We start from the raw sequence: 10,786 nt of genomic DNA, 5'->3' as shown, positions 1-10,786 counted from the left end.
TCAGACTCTCCCCTTCACCGCTGAGTCGGGCTGTATTTAATAGTCGGCACACTCCGACAGTGCAGCACTCCCTCAGTAGCGCACTGGAATGTTTTTTTTGGATCCGTTGCAGAGAATAAATACAACTTTATTGAAGGATTACAATCCTTACACCTTTCTGCAGTTAGAAACAGCACAATACAGAAACCAGAGCGGGTTGAGTTAAGGAGGTATGATACTAACAACCAGAACAAAGGATGAGGAGTTCAAGTTGAAGTAATATACATTCCTTGGGTGCTCCCTTTCTTCATTTTTGAACATTGCAGTTGACAAGTAACGTGGGTTACGATACAAAATTAGGTATTTCACCATTTTGTTCACCACTTTAAAGAAGACTGTTGTAGGAGTACTTCAGTTCTGCACAATTTTTATTTTGGCCACTAAAAATTAATCTTTGAGGCAGTTGATGAGATTATGGGCCCAAGTCTCTGCAGTGTGTCTGGAACCCACGACCTTCTGACTCACAGTCGAGAGAGAGAGTGATACCGACTGAGCCAAGCTGAAACTAGGCTGGGACCATAGAATCATAGAAATTTACAGGGCAGAAGGAGGCCATTTCGGTCCATCGTGTCCGCGCCGGCCGACAAAGAGCCGCACGGCCCTCGGTCAGCAGCCCTGAAGGTTACATATAAACCTATGAACAATGAACAATGGCGGAAAGGTAAAGAGCACCCGGCCCAACCAGTCCACCCCACACAACTGCAACACCCCTTACACTGAAACATTCTACACTCCACCCCAACCGGAGCCATGTGATCTCCTGGGAGAGGCAAAAACTAGATAAAAACCCAGGTCAATTGGGGAAAAATACCTGGGAAAATTCCTCTCCGACCCATCCAGGCGATCGAAACTAGTCCAGGAGATCACCCTGGCTGCATTCGATTCCCTGCAGTACTGACCATTATATCTGCTCCGGCCAACAAGAGGTTATCCAGTCTAATCCCAATTACCAGCTCTAGATCCGTAACCCTGCAGGTTACTGCACTTTAAGTGTCCATCCAACCTTCTCTTAAAAGTGGTGAGGGTTTCTGTATCCACCACTCTTCCAGGCAGCGAGTTCCAGATCCCCATAACCCTCTGTGTAACGAAGTCCCCCGTCAAATCCCCTCGAAACCGTCCACCAACCACTTTAAAACTATGTCCCCTCATAATAGACCCCTCCACCAATGGAAATAGCCCCTTACTATCCACTATGTCCAGCCCCCTTAATATTTTGTACACCTCGATGAGGTCTCCTCTCAACCTCTTCTGTTCCAATGAGAACAAACCCAGCCTATCCAATCTGTGCTCATAACTAAGATTCTCCATTCCAGACAGCATCCCCGTAAATCTCCTCTGCATCCTCTCTGGTACAATCACGTCCTTCCTATAATACGGCGACCAGAACTGCACGCAGTACTCCAGCTGTGGCCTAACTCGTGTTTTATACAGTTCCAGCATAACTTCCCTGCTGTTATGTTCTATGCCTCAGCTAATAAAGGAAAGCATTCCGTATGCCTTTTTAACCATCTTATCTACCTGCTCCCTTTAAGAATCTGTGAAAACACACACAAAGGTCCCTCTGTTCCTCCCCACCTCTCAGTATCCTCCCATTTATTGTGTATTCCCTTGCCTTGTTGCCCCTCCCCAAATGCATCACCTCACACTTTTCCAGAATCAATTCCATATTCCATTTTCCTGCCCGACTGACCAGTGCATCGATATCTAAAGCTTTCCTCCTCACTGTCAACCATACAGACAATTATTGTATCATCTGCAAACTTCTTTATCAGACCCCCGATATTTAAGTCCAAATCATTTATACTACAAAAAGTAAGGGAGCGAGTACTGAGCCCTGCGGCACCCCACTGGAAACAGCCTTCCAGTTGCACAAACACCCCATCAACCATTACCCTTTGCTTCCTGCCACTGAGTCAATTTTGGATCCAATTTGCCCCTCTCCCTTGGATCCCATGGACTTTACGTTTTTGATCATCCTGCCATGGGGGACCTTGTCAAAAGCCTTGCTAAAATCCATGTAGACCACATCAAACACACTGCCCTCATCGACCCTCCTTGTTACCTCCTCAGAGAAAAAGATACGAGGCTATGCAATGGTCAGGGGGTTTCAAGTCAGTCCTGACCCGACAGCCAGGCAAACTGGTTGTGGACTGATGCAAGTTCCATTCCCCCAGCCCACCCCTCACCCTCCTGCTTGTCCATCTGCCCCAGGCCACTCACTCACCAGTGCTCCTTCAGTCAGCTCCCGGCAGCTTCGATGGACTGGTGGAACTTACCGGATCTTTTATAGCACAATGAGCATGGGCCCTCCCTCCCACCCCCTCCAACCCCATTCAGTCGACTGACCAATGGAGAGTTGCAGACACAGAAGGTCGTCACAGCATTGGACACCGGGGAAACAAACAGCCAGGCCGTTCAAAAGTTGCATCATCATTTAGAAAAATTGCACAGCCATCTTCCTCATTTTTTTAACAGCACTTTCTCCAAGTTCCTTTGGCCTCCTGCTCCTTGTGTCAGTGACACAGGGTCCCCTCAGAGTTCACCACAGAAGCCAGCGTTAGTTGGACTTTGCGCAATCAATTTAGCCTCAGGAGCACCAAAAATAAAAGTAACAATTGGTTTTATGAAACAAACAACTCGCATTTCTACAGCACATTTCAGACCTCCGGATGTCCCAAAGTGCTTCACAGCCAGTACTGCTCCTCCGACAGTGCAGCACTCCCTCAGTACTGTCCCTCTGACAGTGCGATGCTCCCTCAGTACTGCCCTGCTGACAGTGCGATGCTCCCTCAGTACTGCCCCTCCGACAGTGCGGGGCTCCCTCAGTACTGCCCTACCGACAGTGCGGCACTCCCTCAGTACTGCCCCTCCGACAGTGCAGCACTCCCTCAGTACTGCCCCTCTGACAGTGCGGGGCTCCCTCAGTACTGCCCCTCCGACAGTGCAGCGCTCCCTCAGTACTGCCCCTCCGACAGTGCAGCGCTCCCTCAGTACTGCTCCTCCGACAGTGCAGCGCTCCCTCAGTACTGCCCCTCTGACAGTGCAGCGCTCCCTCAGTACTGCCCCTCTGACAGTGCAGCGCTCCCTCAGTACTGCCCCTCTGACAGTGAAGCGCTCCCTCAGTACTGCCCCCCAATCAGTGCGGCGCTCCCTCAGTACTGCCCCTCCGACAGTGCAGCGCTTCCTCAGTACTGCCCCTCTGACAGTGCAGCGCTCCCTCAGTACTGCCCCTCTGACAGTGCAGCGCTCCCTCAGTATTGCCCCTCCATCAGTGCGGCGCTCCCTCAGTACTGCCCCTCCGACAGTGAGATGCGCCCTCAGTACTGCCCCTCCGACTGTGCAGCGCTTCCTCAGTACTGCCCCTCCGACAGTGCAGCGCTCCGTCACTACTGCCCCTCCGACAGTGCAGCGCTCCCTCAGTACTGCCCCTCTGACAGTGCAGCGCTCCCTCAGTACTGCCCCTCTGACAGTGCAGCGCTCCCTCAGTACTGCCCCTCCATCAGTGCGGCGCTCCCTCAGTACTGCCCCTCCGACAGTGCGATGCTCCCTCAGTACTGCCCCTCCGACAGTGCGGGGCTCCCTCAGTACTGCCCTACCGACAGTGCGGCACTCCCTCAGTACTGCCCCTCCGACAGTGCAGCACTCCCTCAGTACTGCCCCTCTGACAGTGCGGGGCTCCCTCAGTACTGCCCCTCCGACAGTGCAGCGCTCCCTCAGTACTGCTCCTCCGACAGTGCAGCGCTCCCTCAGTACTGCCCCTCTGACAGTGCAGCGCTCCCTCAGTACTGCCCCTCTGACAGTGCAGCGCTCCCTCAGTACTGCCCCTCTGACAGTGAAGCGCTCCCTCAGTACTGCCCCCCAATCAGTGCGGCGCTCCCTCAGTTCTGCCCCTCCGACAGTGCAGCGCTTCCTCAGTACTGCCCCTCTGACAGTGCAGCGCTCCCTCAGTACTGCCCCTCTGACAGTGCAGCGCTCCCTCAGTATTGCCCCTCCATCAGTGCGGCGCTCCCTCAGTACTGCCCCTCCGACAGTGAGATGCGCCCTCAGTACTGCCCCTCCGACTGTGCAGCGCTTCCTCAGTACTGCCCCTCCGACAGTGCAGCGCTCCGTCACTACTGCCCCTCCGACAGTGCAGCGCTCCCTCAGTACTGCCCCTCTGACAGTGCAGCGCTCCCTCAGTACTGCCCCTCTGACAGTGCAGCGCTCCCTCAGTACTGCCCCTCCATCAGTGCGGCGCTCCCTCAGTACTGCCCCTCCGACAGTGAGGTGCGCCCTCAGTACTGCCCCTCCGACAGTGCAGCGCTTCCTCAGTACTGCCCCTCCGACAGTGCAGCACTCCCTCAGTACTGCCCCTATGACCGTGCGGTTCTCCCTCAGTACAGCCCCTCCGACAGTGCAGCGCTTCCTCAGTACTGCCCCTCCGACAGTGCGGCGCTCCCTCAGTACTGCCCTTCCCACATTGCGGCACTCCCTCACCACTGCCCCTCCGACAGTGCGACACTCCCTCAGTACTGCCCCTCCGACAGTGCGGCGCTCCCTCAGTACTGCCCCTCCGACAGTGCGACACTCCCTCAGTACTGCCCCTCCGATAGTGCGGCGCTCCCTCAGTACTGCCCCTCCGACAGTGCAGTGCTCCCTCAGTACTGCCCCTCTGACAGTGCTGGGCTCCCTCAGTACTGCCCCTCCAACAGTGCAGTGCTCCCTCAGTACGAGCACTGGGCGTGTCGGCCTGGATCAATGGCCTCCGGCGTCTGGAGTGGGGCTCGAACCCATGACCTTATGACCCAGAGGCGAGAGAGAATGTGCTGCCCACTGAGCCACGGCTGACACCCAAGGACATGGAGTGGCGGCGGTTACACAATAAAGGGTATTGATTGGCCATTAACCAAGCGTGAGTCCCTGGGCCATTAAGCAGGTGCGTAGAGTAGGTAAGGGTTTTATGTGACAGCAGAATCACTATTTTTTTTGTATTCATTCACAGGATGTGGTCAGTCCCAGCATTTATTGCCCGTCCCTAATCGCCCCTTGAGAAGGTGGTGGTGAGCCGCCTTCTTGAACCGCTGCAGTCCGTGTGGTGAAGGTGCTCCCACAGTGCTGTTAGGGAGGGAGTTCCAGGATAGTGACCCAGCGACGATGAAGGAACGGCTGATATATTTCCAAGTCGGGATGGTGTGTGACTGGGAGGGGAACGTGGAGGTGGTGGTGTTCCCATGCGCCTGCTGCCCTTGTCCTTCTAGCGGGTAGAGGTCGCGGGTTTGGGAGGTGCTGCCGAAGAAGCCTTGGCGAGTTGCTGCAGTGCATCTTGTAGACGGTGCACACTGCAGCCAGGGGGCGCCGGTGGTTGCATAGAATTTCATCGGATATACGGCACAGGAACAGGCCATTCGGCCAAACCAGTCCGTGCCGGCGTTTATGCTCCACTCGAGCCTCCTCCCGTCTTTCCTCATCGAACTCTCTCAGCATTACCCTCTATTCCCTTCTCCCTCATATGTTTGTCCAGCCTCCCCTTAAATGCATCGATACTATTCGCCTCAACCCCTCCCTGTGGCAGCGAGTTCCACATTCTTACCGCTCTCTGGGTAAAGAAGTTTCTCCTGAATTCCCCATTGGATTTCTGGGTGACAATCTTATATTAACCGGGAGCCAATGTAGGTCAGCGAGCACAGGGGGTGATGGGTGAGCGGGACTCGGTGCGAGTTAGGACACGGGGGCAGCGAGCAAAGGGGGAGATGGGTGAGCGGGACTCGGTGCGAGTTAGGACACGGGCCAGCGAGCAAAGGGGGAGATGGGTGAGCGGGACTTGGTATGAGTTAGCACATGGGGCAGCGAGCACAGGGGGTGATGGGTGAATAGGTCTTGGTGTGAGTTAGGACACGGGGCAGCGAGCACAGGGGGTGATGCGTGAGCGGGACTCGGTGCGAGTTAGGACACGGGGTCAGCGAGCACAGTGGGTGATGGGTGAGTGAGACTCGGTGCGAGTTAGGACACAGGCCAGCCGAGTTTTGGATCACCTCTAATTTACGTGGAGTGAAGGGACCGAGTGTAATGTAGCCAAGTTGCTGCTGATACAAAGATGGGTGAGAAAGCAAGTTGTGAGGAGGACACAAAGAATCTGCAAAGGGATATAGACAGGCTCAGTGAGCGGGCAAACATTTGTCAGATGGAGTATAACGTGGGAAAGTGTGAGATTATCCACATTGGCAGTAAAAATAAAAAAGAAAATTATTATTTAAATGGAGCGAGATTACAAAATGCTGCAATACAGAGGGACCTGGGTGTTCTTGTGCATGAAACGCAAAAGGTTAGCATACAGGTACAGCAATTAATCAGGAAGGCAAATGGAATGTTGGCCTTTATTGCAAGGGGGATGGAGTATAAAAGCAGAGAAGTCCTGCTACAACTGTACAGTGTATTCGCAAGGCCACAGCTGGAGTACTGCGTACAGTTTTGGTCTCGGTATTTAAGGAGGGATATATTTGCATTGGAGGTTGTTCAGAGAAGGTTCACGAGGTTGATTTCTGAGATGAAGGGGTTGTCCTATGAAGAAAGGTTGAGCAGGTTGGACCTGTACTCATTGGAGTTTCGAAGAATGAGAGGTAATCTTATTGAAACATACAAGATACTGCGGGGGCTCGACAAGGTGGATGAGAGAGAATGTTTCCCCTCGTGGGGGAATCTAGAACTAGGGGACACAGTTTAAGAATAAGGTTTAAAACTGAGATGAGGAGGAATTTCTTCTCTCAGAGGGTCGTGAATCTGTGGAATTCTCTGCCCCAGTGAGCTATGGAGGCTGGGTCATTATATATATACAAGGCGGAGATAGACAGATCTTTGAACGATAACGGAGTCAAGAGTTCTGGGGAGCGGGCGGGGAAGTGGAGCTGAGCCCAAGATCAGATCAGCCATGATCTTATTGAATGGAGGAGCAGGTTCGAGGGGCCGAATGGCCGACTCCTGCTTCTATTTCTTATGTTCTTATGATTGATCGGATAGGCTGGGGTTGTGTTCTTTGGAACAGAGGAGGCTTAGGGGAGACCTGATTGAGGTATATAAAATTATGAGGGGCCTGGATAGAGTGGATAGGAAGGACCTATTTCCCTTAGCAGAGGGGTCAACAACCAGGGGGCATAAATTTAAAGTAATTGGGGGTAGGTTTAGAGGAGATTTGAGGGGAAATGTCTTCACCCAGAGAGCGGTGGGGGTCTGGAACTCACTGCCTGAAAGGGTGGTAGAGGCAGAAACCCTCACCACATTTAAAAAGTACTTGGATGTGCACTTGTAACCTACAGGACTACGGACCGAGAGCTGGAAAGTGGGATTAGGCTGGGTAGCTCTTGGTCGGTCGGTGCGGACACGATGGGCTGAAATGACCTCCATCCGTGCTGTAAATTTGTATGTTTCTATGACAATGGGGCACTGGAGCATTGGGCCACTGGGGCACTGAGGCATTGGGGCACTGGCATACTGGGGCAGTGGGACAATGGGGCGCTGAGGGACAGGGACACTGGGGCACTGGGGCAGAGGGGCACTGAGGCATTGGGGCACTGGGGTACAGGTGCACTGGTACAATGGGGCGCTGAGGGACAGGGGCATTGGGGCACTGGGGCAGAGGGGCACTGGGGCATTGAGGCATTGGGGCGCTGGGGCACTGGGACAATGGGGCGCTGAGGGACGGGGCATTGGGGCACTGGGGCAGAGGGGCACTGGGGTACTGAGGGACAGGGGCACTGGGGCACTGGGGCAGTGGGGTACTGTGGGACATGGGCACTGGGGCACAGGGGCACTGGGGAACTGAGGGACAGGGGCACTGGGGCACTGGGGCACTGAGGGAAAGGGGCACAGGGGTACTGAGGGAAAGGGGCACTGGGGTACTGAGGCACAGGGCTACTGTGGCACTAGGGCAGTGGGGTACTGAGGGAAAGGGGCACTGGGGCACAGGGGCACTGAAGGATAGGGGCACTGGGGCACAGGGGCACAGGGGCACTGGGGTACTGAGGGACAGGGGCACTGGGGCAAAGGGGCACTGAAGGAAAGGGGCACTGGGGCACAGGGGCACTGATGGGCAGGGGCACTGGGGCACTGAGGGACAGGGGCACTGAGGTATTGAGGGACAGGGGCACTGGGGGACAGGGGCACTGAGGCACTGGGGCACTGAGGCACTGGGGTAATGGGGGACTGAGGGACAGGGGCACTGCGGCACTGTGGCACTGGGCACTGGGGCACTGGGGACAGGGGTCATCATCATCATAGGCAGATACTCGGAATCGAGGAAGACTTGCTTCCACTCTTAAAATGAATCCGTAGGTGGCTGTGCAGCCCAATACGAGAGCCACAGACTCTGTCACAGGTGGGGCAGATCGTTGTTGAGGTAAGGGGTGGGTGAGACTGGTTTGCCGTACACTCTTTCTGCTTCATTTCTGCAGCGATGAGACTCGAGGTGGTCAGTACCCTCCCGGATGCACTTCCTTCACTTAGGGCAGTCTTTGGCCAGGGACTCCCAGGTGTCAGTCGGGTTGTTGCACTTTATCAGGGAGGCTGTGAGGGTGTCCCTTGTAACGTTTTCTCTGCCCACCTTTGGCTCATTTGTCGTGAAGGAGTTCCGAGTAGAGCGCTTGCTTTGGGAGTCTCGTGTCTGGCATGCGGACAATGTGGTCTGCCCAGCGGAGCTGATCAAGTGTGGTCAGTGCTTCGATGTTGGGGATGTTGTCCTGGCCGAGGACGCTGATGTTGGTGCGTCTGTCCTCCCAGGGGATTTGTAGGATCTTGCGGAGACATCGTTGGTGGCATCTCTCCAGCGAGTTGAGCTATCTGCTATACATGAGCCATACACGTGTGCGGGTATTACTACAGCCCTGTAGACCATGAGCTTGGTGGCAGTTTTGAGGGACTGGTCTTCAAACACTCTTTTCCTCAGGTGGCCGAAGGCTGCACTGGCGCACTGGAGGCGGTGTTGAATCTCGTCATCAATGCTGGCTCTTGTTGATAAGAGGCTCTCGAGGTACGGGAAGAGGTCCACGTTGTCCATGGCTGCGTCGTGGATCTTGATGACTGGGGAGCAGTGCTGTGCGGTGAGGACAGGCTGGTGGAGGACCTTTGTCTTACGGATGTTCAGCGTAAGGCCCATGCTTTCATATGCCTCAGTAAATACGTCGATCATGTCCTGGAGTTCAGACTCTGGATGCGTGCAGACGCAGGCGTCGTCAACGTACTGTAGCTCGACGACAGAGGTTGGGGTGGTCTTGGACCTGGCCTGGAGATGGCGAAGGTTGAACAGGTTCCCACTGGTTCTGTAGTTTAATTCCATTCCAGTGGGGAGCTTGTTGACTGTGAGGTGGAGAATGGCATCGAGGAAGATTGAGAAGAGGGTTGGGGCGATGATGCAGCCCTGTTTGACCCAGTCCAGACGTGGATTGGGTCCATGATGGATCCGTTGGTAAGGATCACGGGTCTCTTTTTCTGAAGCATGGCAAAAGGCAGGCCATTTGTCTACAGACAAAGAAGCAGGCCGTGTGCTTTGCCCAAGGGAAGTAAAGTGTACCTTCATTATTGTAACATCATTGTATCTGTTGTAACGAAGTAGATCTGCAGATAGCTGGGGACTGCTGTTTCTCTGATAGATGTGCATGTGTGTATGTTTAATAAACTATTCCAAATTGTTATTAAAGTATTGGTCTTACTGTCAATTTAATGCCAGAGATTTAGAAATTTAACAAAATTGGGGCTCGTCCAGGATCTGTCGAGATAGCTTTTGATCATTCTTTTGAACAATTGGAAATCCTAGGAGTTGCGATTCTAACCTGTGTCGTGAAGTGTAAACTATAAACTTTTCATCGGGGAGGAGAGGCCTATCTGAAGCCGCTGGAAGTGTTCCGATCGCAGTTGGGGGCGGGCATTGGGGCACTGGGTTATTGGGGTACTGGGGCAATGGGGTACTGGGGCACTGGGGCACTGGGGCATCCGGGTACTGGGGCACTGGGGCACTGGGGCACTGGGACACTGGGGTACTGGGCACTGGGGCACTGGGGTACTGGAGCACTGGGGCACTGGAGCACTGGGGCACTGGTGTACTGGGGCACTGGGACACTGGGTCACTTGGGTACTGGGGCACTGGGGTACTGGGGCACTGGGACACTGGGGCACTGGGACACTGGGTCACTTGGGTACTGGGGCACTGGGACACTGGGGCACTGGGGCACTCGGGCACTCGGGTACTAGGAATCCTCTCTCTGCGATATAAAACCCTGCGGTGTGCGAGGATGAGGGTATTTTTGAAAATACTTCCCTCTACATTCTTCTTTCCCTCCTGCCCTCTTCCCTCCCCCTAGCCCCCCACCATCCCCCAACGCACCCCCCACACCCCAAACCAGTCCTCTCCCATCCTCTTCGCTAGGCCCTGCCTGTGGCTAGGATACGGGTGCCCAGGTGCCTAATGACCCATTGGCACATCGCCCCCTCCCCCAACACCCCACTCCCACTGAGCAGACATTCCTTTAACCCCCAGTCTGTACAAAGTCTGTTCGGTTTCAGGGCGCCCACAAGAAGATAAGAAATAGAAGCAGGAGTTGGCCACATGGCGCTTTGAGCCAGCTCCGTCATTCAATCAGGTCACAGCTGAACTTCAACCTCAACTCCACTTTCCCGCCCAATCCCTTGATTCCCCGAGAGTCTAAAAATCTATCGATCCCAACCTTGAATATACTCAACGACTGAGCCTCCATAGCCCTCTGGGGCAGAGAATCCAAAGATT

The sequence above is a fragment of the Pristiophorus japonicus genome, chromosome 27 (assembly GCF_044704955.1).
Source record: "Pristiophorus japonicus isolate sPriJap1 chromosome 27, sPriJap1.hap1, whole genome shotgun sequence".
NCBI classification, from domain to species: Eukaryota; Metazoa; Chordata; class Chondrichthyes; family Pristiophoridae; genus Pristiophorus; species Pristiophorus japonicus.
Note: the sequence above shows the minus strand (reverse complement) of the source record.